The 25,634-nt window shown below is 40.5% G+C and overlaps 1 protein-coding gene across 15 annotated transcripts in view; it reads left to right on the top strand.

Moving 5' to 3' along the window:
* CLOCK (clock circadian regulator) overlaps nucleotides 1-25,634 on the top strand; it is a 163,180-nt gene that overhangs the window by 17,875 nt on the left and 119,671 nt on the right. The window lies entirely within an intron of this gene.

Here is a 25,634-nt window from a genome sequence, read left to right as displayed (position 1 = left end):
CTACTTCCACTTCCTTTATCATTCAATCTTGCTTTTTTATTTTTTTGATTCTCCATCACAAGGCTGCAAAAATTAATAAATGTAAATCATGGCGTTTTTTATAAAAGGTTGATAGGTTTCTTACCTATTAACTTTTTGCAGTGTTGTTGCACTGACTCCTGGTGCAAAACAATTCAAAGATAGTATGTATAACCAACAAATATATGGTGCTGTAATCAATTATCCGACACGCAGAATATCTCGTTGAGCACTGTTGTGCTGTATATCTTTTTCTTCTAACCCTCCCACTCCTGTCTCCTAACGAACATGGCGATCAAGTGTGTCTGTTTGCCGAATGCACCTGAACGCACGGGAAGCTTACCCGAGGCACATGTTGACAATAACGAGGCTGTTTCCAGAATTGGGCATTTTGTCACTCGAATAAAAATAAAATGTCGTGAGTAAAGATTAATCTCTTTATAGTGCAATTCTTAATCTTTTTATATTGATGTCAATATTGGAACAGTGTATCTTGGATGTTTTCACTATGTATCTTTGCTACACAATTCCGATGTACATGTTTACATCCGGTTTTAGAATTGCATTATTGATCATGAGTAACGTGAGTAATAATATTACTCGAGTGATGCCCAACTCTGGCCGTTGCGAGAGACAAATATTTGAATTATGCAATTTTTTGTCTCTGTCGATGTGTGTCACCCAAAATGAGTTTGGGTGTCACCTCTGACACGCGTGTCATAGGTTCACCATCACTGATATATGCTCTTTGGTTGATCTCTTTACCTTCTTTTATCGGGTCCCCCCAGACGCCCTCCCCTTTGTCATTTGTCGGTCTGTTCCATATATCCATGCCTCTGATTCTGTTTATTTTGTCAGTTTATTTTGTTCATTAGATTCCACATATAAGTGAGATCATGTGGTATTTATCTTTTCTCTGACTGGTTTATTTGGCTTAGCATTATAATCACCAGGTCCATCCATACTGTCTCTAATTGTAAGATTTCCTTCTTTTTTACAGCTACTTAATATTCCATTCATCTACTGATGGGCACTTGGGCTGTTTCCAGATATTGGTTATTGTATATAATGCTGCTATGAACATAGGGGTGCAATATATTATTTCTGATTGGTGTTTTGGAATTCTTAGGATATATTCCCAGAAGAGGGATAGCTGTGTCAAAAGGCAGTTCTATTTTTAATTTTTTTAGGAATCTCCATACTGTTTTTTCTCTGATTTTTATTTCCTTTTTTTTCCCAACTTACTTTGAGGTTTTGTTTGTTTTCTTTTTCTATTAAATTAGAAACTGAGGTAATTGATTTGTGATTCTCCTGTCCCTTACCCCATATATGTGTGCTATGAGCTTTCTTCTAAGTACTACTTGCAAATTTTAATCTATACTTTTATTTTTATCCAGTTCAAAATGCTTTCTTATATCCCTTTTGATGTCCTCTTTGGCCTATAAATTACTTAAAAGTGTGTTATTTAGTTTCAAAAGTTTTAGATCTCTGAGGACTTTCCAGAGATCTTTTTGTTATTTTTAAGTTCATTCAGCTGTGATGAAAGAACATACTTTATATAACTTGGAACCTTTTAGATTTTTTGAGATTTGTTTTATGGCCCAGAATATGGCTTATCTTAGTAAATGTTCTATATGTACTTGAAAAGAATGTGTATTCTGTTGTTTTTTGGTGGAGTGTTCTATAAATGTCAGTTAGGTCAAGTTCTTTGTTTTGTTATGCTTTGTAGTTTTTGATTGATTGTCAGACATTGTGGATTAAAAAAAAATAATGCAAGCATTGCCAAATATGTTCTGCCAGGAGGGTTTCATCTTTTCTTCTAAGGAGATAGAATAGGGAGCCAGTCACCTTAATGTATGTGGAGGCTGGGTTGCTATTTTAGTGGTTTGGTGGTACTCTTCCTCTTCTTTGCCTTATTTGTAAGGTGTGGTTTTCCAGGACTTTCTGTTCAAAGCTTTATGGTCTTTATCTCACTAGCAGTGCCAAAGGTGGAACATTTACTTGGTTTAACAAAGTTTTTCAATTAATTATTTAGCTTCTTATCCTGCACAGGTTTAAAATTAAGCAAATGTTCTATAAGAGATGCTAGCCTTGAGCTCGAAGCCCAGCAATCTCCTAATTTTGTTTCTCCTGTCCTGTGTGAACAAAAGATCTCCTGGCTTCTTCGTTCCTAACAGCAGTGTTCTATACAAGCCAAGTCTCAGTTCTCAGCCTCCAGCCTGTGCTCGTGATGTGGAAATAACCCCTGGGGAAAGACAAGTGCAGATCTAAACACCTTTAAAAGATTTCCCCTTCCCTGTAGTTTAGACCTTCTTGTTCCCCATGCTTCCACATCTCTCTGCTATCTTTAAAAATATGACATTTATAATTTATTTAGCTTTTCTAGTTCTCAGCAAGATTATTAGCCTTCTGCTAACTATTCTATCCTACTTGGATGTGGACAATTCCGTCATTTTAAAAAAGCTGCGCAGAATACTCAATTTTCATGAGCTCTTTTGTATTGATTATTTTTCTCTTAGGTTTTAAATAGTGGGATTTTAGTTTTTGACCTAATATACTTTTTAAAAAATCAGATTTATTAAGGATAATTTATATATGTTAAAAGTCACCCACTGTAAATATACAGACTGAGTTTTGACAAACATACATTCTTGTAAACACTATCACAGTCAAGATACCAATAATTTCTATTACCCTGGAAGTTCTTTCACTAATCTGTATTCTGTTAAATTGGTCATTTAAATACTTTGTTTTGTGAAGTGTCTGCTCAAATCCTTTGCCCAATAAAGAAATTGTGTGTTTTTAAAAAATATATTGAGATACGAGGTTTTTTTTTCTTTAATATATTCTGGTATGAGGCCTTTATCAGCTGTTTGAATTGTGAAAATTATCTTCCAAACTATAGTGTCCCTATTTTATTTTTTAATGGTGTCTTGAAGAGAAAAGTTTTTAATTTTCATGTAACCTAGTTTATTAGTTCTTTCTTTTATGCTTCTTATTTTTTGTGTACTAGGAAATATTTGCCTACCACAAATATTTTTTAAGTTTTATTATAGAATTTTTATAGTTTAACTTCTTTAAGTCTGATTCATTTCAAGTTAATTTTAATATGTGATATTAAGAAAGGATTATGATTCTTTAAAAAATACTTTTTTCCCACATAGATATATATACAGTTGTCTCAGCACCATTTGTTGAAAAAAGACTATACTTTCTGCACTACATTACCTTACATTTTTATAAAAAAATCAACCATTCATGTGTAGGTCTTCTTTTGAACTCTATTTTATGTAATGAATTGGATGTCTATTTTTACATCAGTACCTTAATGTCTTGGTCATTGTAGCTTTAAATCTGGTAGTGGAAGTTCTCCAACTTTGTGCTCCTTTTTAAAACTCTTTTGGCTTTTTAGGTTCCCTTTATTTAATATGAATTTTAAAATTAACTTGTCACTTTATATAAAAACTAGAGGCCCAATGTATGAAATCCATGCAAGAGTAGGCCTTCCTTCCCCCAGCTGCTGGCACCGGCTTCTCTCTGACACCCAGGACCTGGGCTTCCTTGCGGTCGCTGGCAGGCACCCAGGACCCAGGCTTCCCTTGCAGCCTGGCTTCATATTACACTTTTATTATTATAGATAGACGAGTGGCTCGGTGAATGAAATTCGTGCACATTAAAAGGCAATTAGAGGAAATATCTTAATATTGCTATTTGCCCTTTCTCTATAATAGAAGTGACAGAGATGAAAGAAAATTAGTAAAATGTATATGAAAATCTCCTGTCAGAGTCTGGGGTGCGCCACAGGACTTAGAGTCAAGTCCCCCCCCACCACCCACATGCGCTTCAAAATGCAGAAGACCCAGACCCGGCCAGCCCCACCCCCATTGGGTGAGACCCAAACCCAGCCGTTCCCATCCCAGTCAAGCCCTGCTGGGCGGGGGATGCAGCCTGAGGTCCCCCACCCTGGCTCTAGGATGGGAGGGGGGCACGGCCTGAGGTCCCCATCAAGGCCCGCCGGATGGGGGGCATGGCCTAGGTCTCCCATTAAGCCCCGCCAGGTAGGGGGCGCATCCTGTGGTCCCCCTGCCCAGCGCCAGGTACAGGGCACATCCTGTGGTCCCCTGGCCCGGCGCTGGGATGGGGGCCACGGCCTGAGGTCCCTCAGCCCAGTATTGGGGTGGGAGGCACAGCCTGAGGTCCCCCATCAAGCCCTGTCGGGCAAGGGGTGTGACCTGAGGTCCCTGGTCAAGCCCCACCAGGCGAGAGGTGCGGCCTGAGGTCCCCTGTCAAGCCCTGCTGGGAGGGGGATGTGGCCTGAGGTCCCTTGTCAAGCCCGGCGGGGCGGGGTCGCGGCCTGAGGTCCCTCGCCCTGGCCAGGTGCCATGCAGCCTTAGGTCCCTGCTGTTCAGTCGTGGCGTTACGGCATCCTGGCTAATTTGCATATTCCTCTATTAGATAGATAGATGGTTGCTGTGATTGTGATTGATTGTATTGAACCTGTAGATCATTTGAGGGAGAATTGACATCTTAGTTCTCAGTGTTTTGATCCACAAACACAATAAATGCCTGCATTCATTTAAGTCTTTAATTTCTCTCAGCAGTGCTTTTCTAACTTTTGAATACACTTTTAGTAGTGGACTTTATTCTGTTCATGAAGCAAGTACTTATTGAGCATCTACTGTGTGCCAGGCACTGTTCTAGGTGCTAGTGTTTTACAGCAGTGAACAAAGTAGACAAAAAACTCTTTCCTTGGGGAGCTTACATTACAACTGGGGGAAACCAGATAAGCAACTAATCAGTTCAAGATATGTTAGTACTAGTCATTTGTATTATGGAGAAAAACAAATCAGGTTGTAGGGAGTTGGAATATATGAGTGTGGGGTATGGAGGTTAGAGGCTACAATTTTAAATTGTTGGGCAGAGAAGTCTTCATTGAGAATTTGATACATGAGCAGACCTTAGTTTGCTATATACCCTAATAATGAAACAACTAACAATTTCAGAAGGAAAAGGGGAAAGAAGGTGGGAGCTTGAATAAGTGGGCTAAATTTGCTAGTTGCCTCCCTAATAAGTAGGAATCAGTAACACTTAAAATCAACAAATATTGTAAGGTAAACATTAAGAAAGACCATGATTTTGGTTGAAATCTAGTGATGAGAAAAGAAGGAAAAATAAACATATCAGCATAGCTTATAGTAGAGAACTAATAGGTAATATGTGAAGAAATGAAGACTAAGTTCATTATATATGGATATGATTATATAGGTATCCACTAGTACAAAAATAAGAACCTTGTTAAAATAAGTATATGTAAAATATAAAAAGAAGAGGGAATTAAATGAGACAGAGATGGGTACTGTAAAGGTTATAATTTATAATGAAGAAATGCCAAATACTTGTCCTATCTAATAAAAGAGAAACATGGTAATTAGCGTACGTCCGCTACCCTTCCCATTGGCTAATCAGGGCAATATGCAAATTAACTGCCAGCCAAGATAGCGGCCGGCAGCCAGGCAGCTTGAAGCTAACATGAGGCTTGCTTGCTTCAGTGACGGAGGACTCCAACGTTCCCCGCCTGCCTTGCCGGCCTCTGAGCTTGCAGTTTGAAACATTGTTACAAATATAGAAGCTAAACAAAACCCCAGAAACCTGCTTTCAGCCCGCCGGGATCTCAGAGCTGGAGTTGATACAGTGTTTTGATTATAGAACCCAAACAAACCAGATACCTGCTTTCAGCAGCAGAGGCCTCAGAGCTGGAGCCAGAGCTAAAGCTGGCCCAGAATAAAAAAGGAAAAAAGGAGCAGTTGGGAGCTTCAGTCACCCGCCGGCCTGAAAACAGCCCTCAGCCCCTCACCCAGACTGGCCAGGCACCCCAGTGGGGACCCCCACCCTGAAAGGTGTGTGACCAGCTGCAAACAGCCATCATCCCCTCACCCAGGCTGGCCAGGCACCCCACCCTGATCCAGGACACCCTTCAGGGCAAACCAGCCGGCCCCCACCCGTGCACCAGGTCTCTATCCTATATAGTAAAAGGGTAATATGCCTCCCAGCACCAGGATCAGCGGAGCCGTGAGGCCTCCCAGCCCCGGGATCAGCTGAGCCGAGAGGCCTCCCAGCACCGAGATCAGCGTGACAGCGGGCAGCGCCCAAACCCCCTGATCTGCCTGCGGCTCTGTGTGTGACAGGGGGTGGGGCCACAACCTCCCTATCTGCCCTGCTCTGTTCGTGACAGGGGAAGGTGCCCCAACCCCCTGATCAGCTCTGCTCTGTGCCTCATAGGGGGGAGCTCCCCAACCCCCTGATCGCCCTGCGGCTCTGTCTGTGACTTGGTGCGGTGCCCGACCTCCTGATTGGCCCTGCTCTGTGCGTGACAGGGGGTGGCGCCGCAACCTCCCCATCGACCCTGCCTTGAGTGTGGCAGGGGGCGGTGCCCCAACCCCCCAATCGGCCCTACCCTGAGCGTGACTGAGGGTGGCATCGCACCTCCCAATCCGCCCTGCTCTGTGCATGACAGGGGGCGGCGCCCCAACTCCCCAATCGGCCCTCCTCTGAGCCTGACCAGGGGCTGCACCTAGGGATTGGGCCTGCCCTCTGCCACCTGGGAGCAGGCCTAAGCCAGCAGGTCATTATCTCCTGAGGGGTCCTAGACTGCGAGAGGGCACAGGCTGGGCTGAGGGACCCCCTTCCCCCCCGAGTGTACCGGGCCTCTAGTTCTATATAATAAAAGCCTAATACACTAAGTGTCCGGTTGTCCAGTTGGCCGTTCAACCAATCAAAGCGTAATATGCTAATGATATGCTATGGCTGCTAAACTGCTCGCTATGACATGCACTGACTACCAGGGGACAGACAGTCGACTGTTCAGCCAGTCGCTATGACATGCACTGACCACCAGGGAGCAGGCCTAAGCCATCAGTCGGACATCCCCCAAGGGCTCCCGGACTGTGAGAGGGCATAGGCTGGGCTGAGGGACTCGTCCCCCCCCCCGCTCCTCCCTGGAAGTGCACGAATTTCATGCACTGGGCCTCTAGTGTAAAATAATAGAGCATTAATATTCAAAAGGCAAAAAAGATACTGGAGACTTACTCAGAAAAACCTTATTGATAGAAGAATTTAATGACCCTCTCTTAGATCATAGTTTAACAAATGAACAAAAAAATTAAGGCTATGGGAGAGATAAATATCCCAATTAATAAGCAGAGTTTGATGGATAGATTGAATCCTACCTTGAAAATAGAGACAATACCTTCTTTCCAAGAACATATACACAATTGATTGTAATACTAGATCATAAAGAAATCTTTAGTACGTTTTTAAAGGTAGGAGTAATTTAGAGTTGCCTATATAATAACCACTAGCCACATCTAACAATTTATTTTAAAGTTGAATAAAATTCAAAATTCAGTTTCTTAGTCTTACTATCCACATATCAAGTGCTAAATTGGATGATTGCCTGTGGAATGCAAGAGAAGAGAGCAGATTGAAGACAGCATAAGTAAACTAAAATCTTCTCTTTCCTACCTAGGAGTCAGTAGACATAATTAAAAGTTAATCAAGAGGGAGTGAGATAGAGACATGTTGTCTCCAATTATGGAGGTAAATATAAAAAAATACACAAATAGGTATAAGTAATTGCTTCCTGATAGCAGGACTGCAGGTAGGGACAGTTGGACAGGCTGCCTTTCCATTATAAGCCTTTAGCACTATTTCTTTTAAAACCTTGTGTATTTATTATTTCAACTAGAGGCCCAGTGCACAAAATTCATGTACTCGGGCGGGGTGGGGGGGAGTTCCTTCAGCCCAGCCTGCATCCTCTCTCAGTCCAGTAACCCTCAGGGGATGTCTGACTGACGTGGAGGCGGGAGAGGCTCCTGCCACCACCACTGCACTCACCAGCAGTGAGCCTGGCTTCTGGCTGAGAGGCGCTCCCCCTGTGGGAGCACACTAACCACCAGGGGGCACTTCCTGCGTTGAGTGCCTGCCCCCTGGTGGTCAGTGTGTGTCATAGCGACTGGTCGTTCTGCCTTTCAGTCGATTTGCATATTAGCCTTTTATTATATAGGACTAGAGACCTGGTGCATGAAATTCGTGCACGGGTAGGGTCCCTAGGCCTGGCTGGCAATCAGGGCCGATCAGGGCCTTCTGGCTGCCGGCTGGGGCCTTGCTTCGTTCCGTGCCGCCCCTGTTGGTCCGTGCACATCATAGCGAGTGATCGAACTCCTGGTCTCCGGGTGGAACTCCTGAGGGGACACATTGCATATTAGCCTTTTATATATGTAGATAATATGTAAGTTTTAAGAAATTGGTAAGAGATATAAGCAAAATAAAAGCAGCCTAGAAATTGTCTTTGCACAACAGTTTCTAATCTTATAAGTGTAATTTTCATTCCATTGCATAAAGTAAAAAATTTACTAGTTCACTTCAGGTTTATTTGATTACAGTTTATACTAAAAGTATTAAAACAAATTTTTTTAGGCAGTAGTAGCCAAGTCTTCTGCTTATAAATGAGGGCAGCAAGGAGTTAATTCTCTGTGATGTTGGGCTTATATTAATCTTTGACGAAAATACTTAATTTAGTGAATAAAAGGTTCATATAAAATGTTGGGAGCACCTTAAGATTTTAATTTAAATAAACATCTTTCAAACAACAAAAGCAGGTCAGGAAATAAACATCAAAACATATACTCACGCCCTCTTGTAATTTCTAGGGAATATTTTAAATATAAAGAGTGAGTTTTAACAAGGACATATAACAATTATATGAAATTTTGCTGCTTATATAATGAAGGTACTGGTTATTTAAGATGTCACTTTATATTGCATTATTTACTCATAACCTGTTGCTATAGTTATTATCTAATTTAAGAAATATTATTGCATTGTATTGCAGAGTCACTCTGAGAGAGGAAGTCTAGATAAGGGTTAGGGCAAAAGAGAAAGAGGTTTTGCCCTGTTATCTGAGAATATTACTTGAAAGCATATGGGCAGACTAGTACACAATGTCATTTACTAAATGAGTACAATACTTGTTTTCCAGTTTCCCAAATAGACTGGCCACACCACTTTTTACAGCTTACCACTCTGAAATTCTCAGTATATTGTTGGCTAATGATTCAAGTAAGCTTTATACACGAATAAGAAAATTAAGCATATAGGGATTAAATCAAAACACTTAGCTTAGAGGAATAGCATTACACAGCAGTTATTAAAAAGGCCAAAAATAAACCCCCAATTAAGATTCAGGGAATATGGTGTTCCTAATTAATTTGTACTTATAACGATCTAAAAGTCTTGGTCTCAATACTTTTTTTAACATTTAAAAGTTAAATATTTTAGAAATATATTAGTATATTTTTCTGCCTTGGAATGTAATTTAAATCATTTTAATGACTAATGGTCTTTATGATTATTCCTAAGTCAATTACAAAATGCTTGAGGAAGGTTAGGAGATTGGATACTTGTTTTTGACCTCAAGATAATTCTAAAACTGCTTTTCCATAAATCCTGGATATTTTTTTTTTGTTTGTGTTCTCAAACATTAATGCATATTTTAAGAAATTCAATAGTGATGAAATGGCCTTTAAATTTGTTTGCCACTTAACCTATGATTACCAGCACTAAAAGAATTACTTTGATAATTATGGTTTACAATGTGCAGCAGGAGTCTGATGAAGCACAATTGGAACAATACCACACCTGAAACAAGTGCTTATTCTATTCTCTTCATCTGTAATCAAGCCATATGCCTATATGTGATTAGAAGAGGGCATCTCTTTGTCCTTACAACTCCTTCTACCCTTTGCTACCTTTTGTTGAAAGCCCCGAGGTTTTGTTACTTGTGAATACTTTCTGTAGATATTACAAGGATAAAAATGAAAATATTATGTTTCTACTATAGTGATAAGTTTCAAATGGTAGGGACTTTTTGTTCAGTGATACAATCCTAATACTCCAGATAGTACCTGGTCATAGTATATAGTCAGTAATTCGTTTTTGAACATAACTAAATGCAGAAACTATTGATGCATATATCTTATACTCTATTCATGTATTTAGCAAGTATTTTAACATTACTGCATATAATAATAGGCTGCAAATTTATCTCCCTGTCTATCTAAAAGACCATTAAGTTGTATATAATCTATTTAGACTTTTAGCTTCTTAAGGAGTTTGAGATTAACTTTCATACCACTGGAATACTAAATCATAAATTACAACCTAGTTGCCCAAATATAAATACTCTAATTTGTGCCAATTGAGAATTCTCACTTATACTAGTTTACTAATCAACCACTTAAGAAAATTGAAGCTATTAACAACTTTAATTGGTTAAACCATTTTATTTAAGCAATAAAATTTAAACCATGTGTTCAAAACTTAGTTTTTGAATCTCTAAAATTCTTAATTATTAAAGATTAAAGGTTGACACAATATTATCATTGGAATATATATCAGATTTCATCATTGGAGCAAAAATGGGAGCATAGGATTTTCTAACTCTTTGCCAAAATGTCAAGTTAGGTCCTGTGAGCCATCTCATTCCAGTATCTGCCAGCTACAGTGGCCCCAGGCAACTTCTGGGATTCCAAGCAGCTTCCCAGAGGGGCCCTGTGAACTCAGACCCTGATCCTTCTTAGTGCTAGCTGGTTCCTGTGCCCCAGGCTCTGTGAACCCAGGCTCCCAGAAGGCACCTACAAACCTAAGCTCCTGGCTCACCTCACTGCCTACTGGTTCTCATGGCATCAGACTAATGGTGGGTTTCTGTGAACCCAGGTTCCTGGCACATACCAGTGCCAACTGGTTCTTTTGATCCTAGATGGCTCCTGTTGTCCCTAGTTCCCAATCTGTGTGAACCCAGGCTCCTGGCTGGACCCAGTGTCAGGATGACTACTATTGCCCTAGGTTCTTGACCAACCCCCATCTTCAAGCTGGCCTCCAGATTTGCTCCTATGGACCTAGGCTCGCCTGACCTCAGCCCCAAACCAGCCCCCATTGTGTCAGCTTTGAGACCAGCTCTGATGGACCCAGGCTTATGGTCTTACTGGGTGCCAAACCCAGCCCTCAAGGTCCCAGATTAGCCTACTCCCACAGCCAGAGGTACTAGGCTTATGCTAGCACTAGGCCAACTCCCATGAAACCAGTCTCCTGGTTCATCCCAGTGCTGGATCAACCTCCATGGACCCAGATGCTTGACCTATCCCATTGGTACTCAGTACCTGGTTGGTCTCTGTGGACCCAGGATCCAGGTCCACCCATGCAGAACCAGGTTCCATGCCCATCACTACAGATTGAAGCCCTAGGCTTGAGCCAATGAACACAGGCTCCAGGACCTCCTCTTGGACCCAGGTACCAGGCCTGCCCACCTGCTCACCCAGACACCACACCTGCATGCCCAGTAGCTCCAGCAGCAAACTTGCCCTCAGAAACCACCTGATGACCCACTCGGAATCTCTGGACAGGCTTGACTGGTGAAGGACTTTGCCTTGTTGAAGCATGTTGTAGAAACTGGAAGAGGTGCCTGCTCTCTCAAATGTGCAAATACTAACACAAGACTGTAGGATCATGAGTAATCAAGGAAACATGACACCACCATAGGAAACTAACAAAACTTTAATAACTTATACTAAAGTAATAGAGGTCTGTGAACTGTCTGCCAAAGAATTCATAATAATTTTCTTAAATACAGTGAATCTCAAAAAAACAAAAGGAGAAGTTCCAACAAAGAAATAGAAACTATTAAGAGAAACAAAAACAAGTCTTAGACTTGGAGAATACAATGACTGAAATGAAGGAAGATTTCAATAGAACTTCAATTTGACCAAGCAGAAGAAAGAATTTTTGAATGGGAAGACAGTTCATTTGAAATCATCCAATCAGAAGTACAAAATGAAAAGAGAACAAGAAAGTGAAAAACCCTGTGTGAACTATGGGATATCATTAAATGAAGCAGTCTACTCATTATTGGAATTCTAGAAGGGGAAGATAAGGAGAAAGGAGCAGAATGCAAATTTAAAGATATGATGGTTGAAAACTTCCCAGATATAGGAAGAGAGTTGAACATCCAAATTCATGAAGCTGGTCACCTCAAAATTTCAGCTGAAAATTATCTTCTTCAAGACACATTGTAATAAAACTGTCTAAAAAAACAAACACACACACATTTAAAAAGCAGCAAGAGAAAAAAATTCCTTACATGTAAAGGAACCCCCCATAAGGTTATTAGCAGTTTCTCAGAAACTGTAAATCCAGGACAGTGGTCGCCAACCTTTCGGACCTCATAGACCACCAGTGGTCTACCGACCACCGGTTGGTGACTGCTGGGCCAGGAGAAAGGATGCTGAAAGAAAAAACTGCTGACCAAGTACTTTACGCAGCAAAATTGTTTTGAATGGGGAGAGAGAGATTTTCCCAAACAAAAGCTAAGTGACTTTATCACCACTAGACCTGCTGAAAGGAGTTCCTCAAGTTGAAATGAAAGGATGCTAATTAGTAACACAAAGACATGAAAATATAAACATACTTTTAAAGGTAAGTGTATAATCAAATGCAAAATCTAATATAATATGGTGGTATGTTAATCACTTAATTCTAGTATGAAGGCTTAAAGGACAAAAGTATTAAGTAGCTATAGCTACAATAATTTGTTAATTGGTACACAATATTAAAAGAGGTATGACATCACAAAATATAGGAAATAAAAGTAGAATTTTTGTATGTGATCTAAATTGTTAGCTCAAAATAGACATATCTATAAGATTTTTAAAAATATATTTTTTATTTCAGAGAGGAAGGGAGAGGGAGAGAGAGATAGAAACATCAATGATAGAGAATCATTGATCGGCTGCCTCCTGCCTGCCCCCTCCTGGGGATCGAGCCTGCAACCCAGTCATGTGCCCTTGACTGGAATCAAACCCGGGACCCTTCAGTCTGCAGGCCTACACTATATCCACTGTGCCAAACCAGCTATGGCTATAAGATTTTTAATGTAAGCCTTATGGTAACCACAAAGCAAAACCTGAAGTACATACATAAAAGATAAAAGAAGATTTGATATCAAAGTATACCACTGCAGAAAATCATCATTCACAAAGACAGCAAAAAGGAAGAAAGGAACATGGGGACTACAAAACAAATGTTATTAGTAGGTTTTTATCTATCAATAATTATTTAAATGTAAATGAATTAAGTTTTCCAATAAAAAGTAATAGAGCAGCTGAATTGACTAAAAATAAAAAGACCCAACTATATGTAGCCCACAAGACTCACTTCACTTTTAGGACACATGTAGGCTGAAAGTGAAGGGATGGAAAAAGATATTCTACACAAATGTAAACCAAAGAGATCGGGTAGCTGTAAAATAGACGTTAAGTAAAAAACTAATAACAAATAAAGGTCATCTATAGTAATAAAAGGGTAATATGTTAATTAGACCGGATGTCTTCCGGATGTCATTCCAAACATCCTTCCCGACAGAGCCAGACTGGAGGGAAGCCGGCCGGGGTCCCAGGTGCCTGGGAACAGCCCAAAAGAAGCCAGCTTGGGTCCTGGGTGCCTGCCGGCAGCCAGAGGAGGGAAGCCCAGGTCCCGGGTGCCGGAGGGAAGCCGGTGCCAGCAATTGGGGGAAGGAAGGCTTACTCTTGCATGAATTTTTGTGCATTGGGCCTCTAGTTATATAATAAAAAGGGATCAATTCATCAAGAGGATATACAATTGTAATATATATGCACCTAACTTTGGAGCACCTAAATATATTAAGCAAAAAGTAATAGAACAACTATAGAATAGTTGGGAACTAAAATACCCCCACTTTCAGCAATGGATAGATCATCTAAATCAATGGTTCCCACTGTGGGGCACATGCCCCACAGGAGCGGTAATTTGATTTTTAAGGGGGGCAATTCGAGAATGAGTTATTAACAGTGAATTTTTTGCATTTCTTATGGTTCTAGGGGCCTCATATACATCATATAAATATATATTGTGACATATTTATGCATTTCAATTCTCTATTACATGTTTTGAAACTTTATTTGCTATTTTTTCATATCACTTCATATTTTTAACAATTTCTTCCTTTCGTTCTTTTATTTTTCTCTTTCATGGATGCCATGTTCTTTGGAAGCTTATTTAGACCAAGTTAATGGCCTTTTAGGCTTTCTTCATGTGAATAGGACTTCGCTTTTTGAATAATAAGAATTTTATATCACAGGGAGGGCCTCAGGATTTTAGAGATGCTTAGGTGGGGCATAGCCAAAAAAAAGGGTGGGAACCACTGATCTAGATAGGAACTTAGGAAATACTGGACATGAAATATACTTTTGATGAAATTGACCTAGCAGATAAATACAAAACCTTCCACCCAACATCAGTAGAGTGTACACATTCTTCTCAAGCGCACCCACAACTCTCTCCCGGATAGGTCGTGTGTTAGGTCATAAAACAAGCCTTAGCAAATTTAAGAATGTTGTAAATATCTTTTTGAGCCACAGTATGATATGACCAATCAAAACAGAAGGAAAACTGGAAAATTCACAAATATGTCGAAGTTAAATAATGCACTCCTCAACTAAACTATCAGTTGGTTAAAGAAGAAATCAAAAAATACCTTGAAACAAAAATGGAAACAGCAGAAACATCACTGTATCGATTGGTTGCCTCCTGTGCCCCTGACCAAGAATTGAACCTACAACCCTTCAATGCTCAGGCCAGTGCTCTAAGCATTGAGCCACCAGCCAGGGTGCAAAAGCAGTTTTAAGAGGGAAGCCTATAGCAGTAAATGCCTAGATAAAAAAAAGATGACAACCTAACGGCACTTCAAGGAACTAGAAGAAACATACTAAGCCCAAAGTTGGTGGAAGGAAGGAAAGAAAGATCAGAGCAGAAATAAATGAAATAGCAGGAAAACAATGTGTCAGTGAAACTATCAGCTGGTTTTTTGAACAGATAAAATTGACAGAAAAAAAAGTCTCAAAATCAGAAATGAAAGAAGAGACATTACAATGGATACAACAGAAATACAAGGCATAGTAAGAGACTACCATGAACAATTTATATGCCAAGAAATTGCTTAAACTAGGACTATGAATTTCTAGAACTGTACAATCTACTAAGACAATTATGAAGAAATAGAAAATTTAAACAGACCAATAATCAGGAGATGGAAACTATTCAAAAGCCTCTCAAAAAAAAGAAAAAAAAGAAAAAAAAGAAAAGCCCAGGGCCAGATGGTTTTACTGATGAAGTCTGCCAAACATTTAGAGTAGTTAACACCAGTCCTTCTTAAAACTCTAGGCTAATATTTCTGATGTATACAGATGCAAGAATTAACAACAAAATTACTAGCAAACTGAATTCAACAGCTCACCAAAAGGATCATACACTGCGTGTGATCAAGTAGGATTTATCCGTGGGATGCATGAGTCAAATTAATACACTACATTAATAGAATGAAAGAGAAAAATTACATGATCAATTATTGGATAGATGCAGACAAAGCATTTGACAGAGTTAAACATCCTTTCATGATAACATCTGAATAAATTGGGTATAGAAGCTCATACCTCAACTGTAGGAGAGTATGTATTTGTGTTTTAAGCCATGCAGTTTGTGTTCCTTTGTTTTGGCACCACTAGGAAACAAATGTAAGTTTCCATTCAAAAAGTGATGTAAAATTGACATAATTCAAAACCAAAAATTTGCACATAATTCAAAACCAAAAATTAGCCCTAACTAAAACTTCTGCCAAAGGAAATGGAAAGAAATGTAACATGCAAAAGACAAATGTCTCAGAATAAAGCGTATTTTAGGAAATGGAAGGAAACCAGAAAAAATATGCTTTGCATTCAATAAACGCAGTGTATTAGCAGAGAAATACCAAGTGGAATGAAAAATAGAAAACAGAAGTAGAGAACAAACACAATAATTTACAAGGTAGGTAGGCTTTTTGTTTTACTCTTTTGGTAATTTTTCTAGTTTTATTACACTAGGATTTCTCTATACCATTATTGTCTAATAGAACTTCCTGTGATGGTGGAAGTGCTCCATAACTATCTGAGCAATAGTAGCCACTAGCAGGAAGCAAACACTTTTTATTTTTTATTTTTATTGCTTAAAGTATTACAAAGAGTATTACATATGTCTCCCCCCCCCCCACCCTTGACAATCCCCTGGAGGAAGCAAACACTTTTAATCATGTTTGCATTTTTTATATTTAACCACTTAATTATAAATATCATATTTCTGCTTTTATCTTTTAAAATTGTTAGAAAAACATAACATTAAATACCATCTCAATCATTTTTTAAGTGTACTGTTCAGTAGTGTTAAGTATATTCACATTGTTGTACAACAGATCTTTAGAACTTTTTCATCTTGCAAAAGTAAAACTTTTTACTCATTAAACACAAATTCTCTCTCTCTCTCTCTCCTATCCTAGCCTTTTGCATTTATCTTTCTGCTTTCTATGATTTTGTTCTTATGATAATGATCACTTTAGATACCTTATGTAAATGGAATCATGCAGTATTTTTCCTTAAGCTTATTTTGCTTAGCATAATATCCTTGAGGTTCATCCATTTTATAGCATGTGACAGGATTTCCTTTGTTTAAGGTGGTATAATATTTGATTATTTATATAGCCTACATTTTCTTTATCCATTCATCTGTCAGTGCACATTTGGTAGTTTTCATCTTGGTTCTTCTGAATAATGCTGCAACACACATGAGTGTGCAAATATCTCTTTGAGATTTTCTTTAATTTGAATATATATTCGGAAATGTGTTTGCTGGACCATATGGTAATCCTATTTTTAATATATATATTTTAAATATATTTTTATTGATTTCAGAAAGGAAGGGAGAGGAAGAGAGAGATAGAAACATCAATGATGAGAGAGAATCATTGATTGGCTGCCTCCTGCACACCCCACACTGGGGACGGAACCCGCAACCCATGCATATGCCCCAACCGGGAATTGAACCATGATCTCCTGGTTCATAGGTTGACGCTCAACAGCTGAGTCACGCTGGTCGGGCCCTATTTTTAATATTACGAAGAATCTCTGTCCTGTTGTCCATAATGGCTGCATCATTTTACATTCCCACCAACAGTGAGCAGTGGTTCCAAATTTCCCATATCCTCACTAACTCTTATTATTTTCTCTTCTTTTTCACAGTGTTCATTCTAATGGTTTTGAAGTGATAATATCATTGTAATTTTGTTTTGCATTTATGATTAGAGATGTGTGCTTGTTTATATACCTGTTGGCCATATATATATCTTCTTTGGAGAAATGTCTACTTCCTTTGCCCATTTTAAAATTGGGTTATTTTGACTTTAGTTGTTGAGTTGTAGAAGTTCCTTATATATTCTGAATATTAGCCTTTTATCAGATACTACTTAGCAAATAGTTTATCCATTTTGTTGGTTGCCTTTTCACTCGGTTGATTATTTCCTTTCATGTGCAGAAGCTTTTTAGTTTGTAGTTCCATTTTTGCTTTTGTTGTCTCCGCTTTTGGTGTCATATCCAAGCATTATTGCAAAATCCAATGTTCTAGTACTTTACTATTTTTTTTTTCCCAAAGGAGTTTTATAATTTTATGTCTTTAACCCATTTTGAATTAATTTTTGTATATTGTGTACGATAAAGGTCCAACTTTATTCTTTTACATGTCAAAACCCAGTTTTCCCAATACCATTTGTTGACGAGATTGTGCTTCCCTGTCTCTTTCTTCATCCCAAAGTTGAAAACTTAAATTTAGTTCTTTTATTAGTACCTGTGCAAATCTAAATAAAATATTTAAACTTCTTCAAGATTGTATTTTAAATTCTTGCTATATCAAATAAGGATAGGACCCTTATTTATTTCTCCATCTTATCACTTCTTCACTTCCATTCTTACCTTTTCTTTTGTATTTGACTAGGTTGATAACATTTACATTCTTTTCTGTAATGAAAGTTAAGACATTCAGAATTATAAGTAGGTTTTTTTTTTAAAAGGTGAACACAATAAACTGCTATTAATTATTGAGTTACGGTTATTTTTTTTCTTCTCTGTGGGTCCAAAATCATTATGCTAATGGAACTCAAAAAATAAAGTATTTGGTATCAAGGTAAGATTGCGTATCTTTGCTTAGAGTTCTTAAGTTTTTCAAAATCATTTGCTACATATATAAACGTTACATAGTCTGACTTTACATTTGTAAAGCATTTACAACAGTTCTTAGTGCTGTGAAATCTATATTATTGTTCATTAAATAAATATACATCCTTTTTTTTCTTTTTATAATCGAATGCAGTTTCTTCAGGAGTTCCTGAGGATATTTTTTTTTTCTGTACCCTGAATAATATATGATTCTTCTGGGGTTGGTTGATCTCCTTAATGGTCTTTTTCTGGCTACTTTTTTTCCTTAAATGTTTGAGGATCATTGTTTTCGGTTCATATTTACTTTATTACTATTCTTTTGTTAATCCTCACCTAAGATATTTTTTCCATTGATTTTTAAAGAGAGTGGAAGGGAGGGGGAGAGACAGAGAGAGAGAAATATCGATGTGAGAGAGATGCATCAATTGGTTGCCTCCCGCAGGAGTTCTGATGGGCTGGGAATCAAGCCCACAATCGAGGCACATGCTCCTGACTGGAATTGAACCCTCAACCCTTGAATTCATGGGCCAATGCCCCAACCACTGAGCCAAAGGGACTAGGGCTGATTGATGTTTGTTGCTAAAGGATTATCTTGATTATTCTAGGTAGCTGCTTTGTGTTTCCTTTCTTGTTGTATAGGTGGGTTTGTTTTCTAATTGCCATCTCTCATTGGAAATACTGATAATTCTTTGGGCATAGATGAAGCATCTTGTCTTCTGGCAAGTTTAGGTTTAGAGCCTAAGAGCACAGAACCTGTTGTTAATCTCAGGAGCTTTCTGATTATCGTGTTGACATAAGCTATATGGATACTAACAGCCATCCCAGAAGATCCATTTTCTTTCTTAGCAGTATGTTAGCTTTCTATAGAGAAGTGTTGCAGCTTGGGGCCTATGGATAAGGGTGGGCCCTTAGCCAGAGAAGGGGTGCAGAGAAGGGACAGGTGCAGTTTTTTTCTAAATCACCTGTTTTCAGCCTCTTTATCTCCTAACTCTGAGCCTAGAGTCTTAGGACCATTGAATCAGATCTCCACTGTATCCTTTTATGTGTGAATTTTGGGGTGTGCTTTCCTTAGTTCTGCTGAGCCTGTTAACACACTTAGATCTGCCTTCTGTTCTTCATAATGTACTGACATTTCACTTCTTCATAACTTCCTTCTCCATTCTTTTCATTTTTTGTAGATTTATTCCTTTTTTATACTTCTGTGCTTCTCTCATAAATTCTCTCCCGTCCTCTTCTCCCTTGCATTCACCCCCAGATAGGCCATGTTTCCTCATGGCTCTGTGTACTTTGATAGCATACTACCTTGTGTTTGCTTGTTTCTTTATATGCCTGCTTTCCTTTCACTTCTTCACGTCTTAGAATTGAACCCTCCTTTGCCAACGTGTCAGCTGTCCTTTGTCCCAGACTTTCTTTATGAGCTGAAACAATGGTTTCCAAACTTCATTGACCACAACCTATAGTCAAAAATATATTTATGTTGTCACCCAGTACATATATATGCACATTCATCAACACAAACCTGAAACGATAGTTTTAGGAAATATGCTTATCATTACTAGGTGTCCTGTATGAGTTTTTTTCCTATCCTGTTCATTTTTAGAATGTTGGTTATAACTCATTATATTGCTGGACAAAAGGGTAAGAACATTTATAATTTTGTTAGGATGTTGATATATTGTTCTTCATAAAATTGCACCAATTTCTACTCCCATCAGCAATGTATGAGAGTAATGTCAAAGCTAATAGTGTAAGTATTTTGAAAATTCTACTCCTAGAGTATGTGACTCATCAGAGTATTCAAACTTGAGCAACACCTGTCCTGCCTAGGAATATAATAGCCTGTACTTTAAATCCCTTTTCAGTAGTAGTAAGAAAAGAAAAAGAAGCCTGTGGGTTAGTTGAACGTTTTTTAGAATTCGATCTCAATTTATTTACAACTAGAGGCCTGGTGCACAAAATTTGTGCGCTGGAGTGGCGGGGCAGGGGGGATCCCTCTTGCATTCTGGGACCCTTCGCTTCTTACTGCCTGCCTGCTTGCTGCTCCTTAGCGCTGCTGTGGATGCAGGAGGGGCGCCTGCCACCACTGCTCTGCTTGCCAGCCATGAGCCTGGCTTCTGGGTGAGCAGCGCACTCTCTGTGGGAGCGCACTGACCACCGGGGGCAGCTCCTGCGTTGAGCATCTGCCTCCTGGTGGTCAGTGCGCATCATAGTGACCAGCTGTTCTGCTGTTCGGTCGATTTGCATATTAGGGTTTTATTATATAGGACTAGAGGCCCGGTGCACAAAAATTTGTGCGCTCGGGGGGAAGGGGAGGTCCCTCAGCCTGGCCTGTGCCCTCTCGCAGTCTGGGACCCCTCTGGAGATAATGCCCTGCTGGCTTAGGCCTGCTCCCGGGTGGCAGAGGGCAGGCCCAATCCCTAGGTGCAGCCCCTGGTTGGGCTCAGAGCAGGGCTGATTGGGGTGTTGGGGCGCCGCCCCCTGTCATGCACAGAGCAGGGCGGATCGGGAGGTTGCGATGCCACCCTCAGTCACGCTCAGGGTAGGGCCGATTGGGGGGTTGGGGCACCGCCCCCTGTCACACTCAAGGCAGGGTCGATGGGGAGGTTGTGGCGCCACCCCGTCATGCACAGAGCAGGGCCAATCTGGGGGTTGGGGCGCTGCCCCCTGTCACACACAGAGCAGGGCCCATCAGGGGTTTGGGGCTCCTTACCCTGTCACGCACGGAGCAGGGTCGATCAGGGGGTTGGGGAGCTCCCCCCTGTCACGCACAGAGCAGGGTCGATCAGGGGGTTGGGGAGCTCCCCCCATCACACACAGAGCAGGGCCCATCAGGGGGTTGAGGAGCTCCCCCCTGTCACTCAGAGAGTAGGGCCGATAGGGGAGTTGGGGCGCCGCCCCCTGTCACACACAGAGCAGGGCGGGTCAGGGGGTTGGGACGCCACCACTGTCACACTCAGAGCAGGGCCGATGGGGAGGTTATGGCTCTACCCCATCACACACAGAGCAGGGCCCGTGGCGGGGGGGGGGGGGGGGGAGGGCGCCGCACCCTGTCACACACAGAGCAGGGCCGATCAGTGGGTTGGGTCGCCGCACCCTGTCACACACAGAGCCGCAGGGCAATCAGAGGTTGGGGAGCTCCCCGGTATCAGGCACAGAGCAGGGCTGATCAGGAGGTTGGGGCGCCTTCCCCTGTCACAAACAGAGCAGGGCTGATAGGGAGGTTGTGGCCCCGCCCTCTGTCACACACAGAGCTGCAGGGCGATCAGGGGGTTTGGGCGCTGCCCCCTGTCACGCTGATCCCGGTGCCGGGAGGCCTCTTGGCTCCGCTGATCCTGGTGCTGGGAGGCATATTACCCTTTTACTATATAGGGTAGAGGCCCGGTGCATGGGTGGGGCTGGCTGGTTTGCCCTGAAGGGTGTCCTGGATCAGGGTGGGGGTCCCCACTGGGGCACCTGGCCAGCCTGGGTGAGGGGATGATGGCTGTTTGAAGCTGGTCACACACCCTTCAGGGTGGGGGTCCCCACTGGGGTGCCTGGCCAGTCTGGGTGAGGGGCTGAGGGCTGTTTTCAGGCTGGTGGGTGACGGAAGCTCCCAAACACTTCTTTTTTTTCTTTTTCTTTTTTTTTTTTTTTTTTAATTCTGGGCCAGCTTTAGCTCTGAGGCTCCAGCTCTTAGGCCTCCGCTGCTAAAAGTAGGTATCTGGTTTGTTTCGGCTCGAAACAATGTATAACTCCAGCTCTGAGATCCCAGCTCGCTGAAAGCTGGTTTCTGGGTTTTTTTTAAGCTTCTGTATTTGTTAAAATGTTTCAAACTGCAGGCTCAGAGGCCTGCAAGGCAGGCGGGGAACGTTGGAGTCCTCTGTCACTGAAGCAAGCAAGCCTCATGTTAGTTTCAAGCTGCCTGGCTGCCGGCCGCCATCTTGGCTGACAGTTAATTTGCATATCGCCCTGATTAACCAATGGGAAGGGTAGTGGACGTATGCCAATTACCATGTTTCTCTTTTATTAGATAGGATGTTTTGACTCCTTTTTCTCTGAATAGCTATTTTGTGTTTACTCTAGGCATTATATTATGTATACACTAGAGGCCCGGCACATGAAAATTGTGCGCAGGTACGGTCCCTAGGACAGGCCTTTGGTCAGGGCCATCTTCCTCAGCTGACCGCAGCCAACCCCGCCCCCTGCCACCACCCACCCCGGTTCCCCGTTGCCATCAGGCAATTGGACCTTGCTGGCTGGGGGGAAGGACCAAGAGGTTGGTTGTTCCTGCCTGCTCGCCGGCCCTGCCCCCACTGCAGTCTCCCTCTGTGTGTGGGGAGACTGGTGGGGCGGGGGCCTTGCCCTGGTGCCGCCCGCATCCCCCACCCCCAGTTCCCCGCTCGCCATCAGCTGATCGGATCCTGCCGGCCAGGGGGAGGGACTGAGATGTCAGCCGTTCCTGCCTGCTTGCCAGCCTGCCCCTGCCACAGGTTTCCCTCTGTGTGTGGGGTGACCGGCGGGGCGGGGGCCTTGGCCTGGTGCCACCCACGTCCCCCGCCACCCACCCCCAGTTCCCCGTTTGCCATTGGGCAATGGGAGCCTGCGGGCCAGGGAAAGGGACTGAGAGGTGGTCAGTGTGCCTCATAGTAACTGGTTGAGCAGTTGTTCTGCTGTTAGGGTCAATTTGCATATTACCCTTTTATTATATAGGATAGCTTATCACAGTCTACTGGTCAAGTCCACTTTGCCCCCCCTCCCATTTCTAGTATAATTGTTTTTTATGTTTTCTCTTCATACAATGAGAACCATATTACACAGTGTTATACTTTTTGCTTTAACCTCAAAGATAATATAGAAGACTTAAGAGGAGAAGGAAGGTCTATTGTATTTATCCATGTTCTTATTCTTTCCATTCTTCCTTTCTGATTTTCCAGTATTCCTTCTTTTATCATTTCCTTTATGTTTGAAGAACTTCCATTAATCATTCTTTGAGGGTAGGTCTACTGGTGGCAAGTTCTTAGTTTTCCTTCATCTGCGAATATTTTCATTTCCCTCTGTCCTGAAGGGTATTTTATCTGGATATAGGATTCTGGGTTGGCAGTTCTTTTCTTTCAGCACTTGAAAAAATGCTTCTGGATACCAAAAATATGAATATAAATAGAAATTTAAAGTTTTCATTAACTGTGAACATAATGGTCTAAATGTTAAAACATTTTCTTCTAAATTATAATTACTATGAGTACATCATAAATATTGGTTTGTTTTATTATAAACAGTTACTAAACATAAATATATCTTTTCAGAAGGGACTGCTTTTTCCATAGAATATATGTATCCATGAATGAGTATTAGACATGTTAGAATGAGACTGGTTCCGATGGAAATTAAAAATAAACAGAGATGTTTGGCCACTAGTAAGTGTGAGGTTTACAAAAGATTTATTGATAATTTTTTAAGTATATCATTTACAATAGAAATTACAGTATATTCCTTCCAAATTATATCTAACTAGAGTCCTGGTTCACAAAATTCATGCACAGGTAGGGTCCTTAGGCCTGGCCAGCAATTAGGGCCGATTGGGGCCTTCCTGCTGACTGACAGGGCCTTCCTTCTGGCTGCCAGCCGGGGCCTTCCTTTGTGCCGCACTGCCCCTGGTGGTCAGCGCACCTCATAGTGAGCGATTGGTCTCCCGTTCGAACTCCTGCAGGGACCATTTGCATATTAGGCTTTTATAGATATAGATATAGATAGATAGATAGATAGATAGATAGATAGATTCGTCCATGTAGGAATGAAAAACTGAGCAGAGTAATAATTGTCCAGGCAAAAAAACACATGGATTTACTGTGTCCAGTATTCTTTTGGCAAAAGTTAATAAAAATGTTTCTCAGTAAATGTTCAAGAGAATGTGAAACAACTTTGGTGTATATTACTTTTGCTTGAAGCTAGGCCCCTTTTTAACTCTTTGAAATCATGGAAAGTGATTGTTATAATGTACTAACTTCTTCCTCATTTCTCTGATAATGGGTAAAGTGCAGATCTTGAGTTCTAATTCAAGATGCTTCCCAGATCTTGAATTCTAAATAACTCTAGATAACTCATGTAAGATGTCTGGCCATAAGCTTTTAATTGGGTGAACTAAGTTGTAGCTATCTTCAATATTTATCATCACTGTTTTTATTAGATATTCTCTCAGGTCAGTTTCTTAATCAAAAATTTGTATTGGGGACAAAATATGTCATTTTTAATATCAGGAATTGCCTTTAACAAAAATGTATGGGGCAAGGAAAGACAGGACCACCTTGGCGATTCCATTAAAGGTTACCCTTCTTCCACAAATCAATATTTCAAATGATTTCTTTGGTATTTTGGTTGTTTCTGCATCTCAGGGAAGTGCATTATAGTGAGGTTTTTAGATGTGTGAGCGTTATATTTTTATCTTGTGAACGGGAAGATAATTATAAAATAAAGTGTAGAAAAGGAGAGACCAGCGTGATGTTCTGACCTTGATATTAATTCTGGTATCTGGTTGGTAACTATGGAAATCAAAGATCTGAAAATTGATCCCCTTAAAACCATCTGGCCCCATGTAAAGACTGCTGGATTAAGGTTTAATCTTTCATCATTACATTATAGTCTTGAATCTTCTGCTGTGGAAAATTCATCTGCTTTTTATTTTCATAACTGTTTAATTCCTTTAAGGACCTTCATTATAGTACATTGAGTACTGCAATTTCTCTGTGTTCTTTGAGCAAGGATTCTTTTCCATTTTTCCTTAGTATGTTCCTCACTGGAGCAGTTTTTTATTCTTCCTCTTTGTTCACCTTTAACAGATGATTTTTTAATTTATTCCCAGTCCACTCCCTTCAGGTTTTGATTTTTGTTGTTGTTATGCATCAGATTTTATCTGTTTGGTATTTTTTGTTTTGTTCTTCATTCATTAAAAAAACAGGATATGTTGTAAATATATAATTGCCACAGGGTATCAATCTTCATTATATTTCAGCGACTAAAACTCCACTAGGGCAGGAATTTGGTGTTTCCCTCACCATTGGGTGTGTAGAAACTATCATAGTGAATTATTGAAGGAGCAAGGAACAGACTTTCTCCATCTCTCTTCTTAATAGAAGCTCTAGTTAAAAAAGAAATAACCAAACTAATAAGTTGTAGTCTTTTATTTTTATTAATTGATAGTTATAATAGTATTTTTCTAATAGCAAATTAAAATGCTTTTATATTGTGGTTAGAGGTGTTAACATTTCTGATAATTTTTATTTTGATTAATAAAAATTAATGGTAATGTTTAGACTGTTTCATAGAATCATACTGGAAATACCAGGTAATAGTACTTACCTCATAGTAATGTTATGAAGATTGAATTAGTTAATATGTATAAAGCACTTAGAACAGGGCTTCACACATAATGAAGTGCTTGGTAACTATTAATTAGTCATTGGAAATGATACTGAGACTGATTTTTCCCCATCATTCTGC

Source organism: Myotis myotis, unplaced genomic scaffold (assembly GCF_014108235.1).
Source record: "Myotis myotis isolate mMyoMyo1 unplaced genomic scaffold, mMyoMyo1.p scaffold_m19_p_1, whole genome shotgun sequence".
Lineage (NCBI taxonomy): Eukaryota > Metazoa > Chordata > Mammalia > Chiroptera > Vespertilionidae > Myotis > Myotis myotis.
The sequence above is the reverse complement of the archived record's forward strand: the minus strand, read 5'-3'. Positions and strand labels throughout refer to the sequence as shown.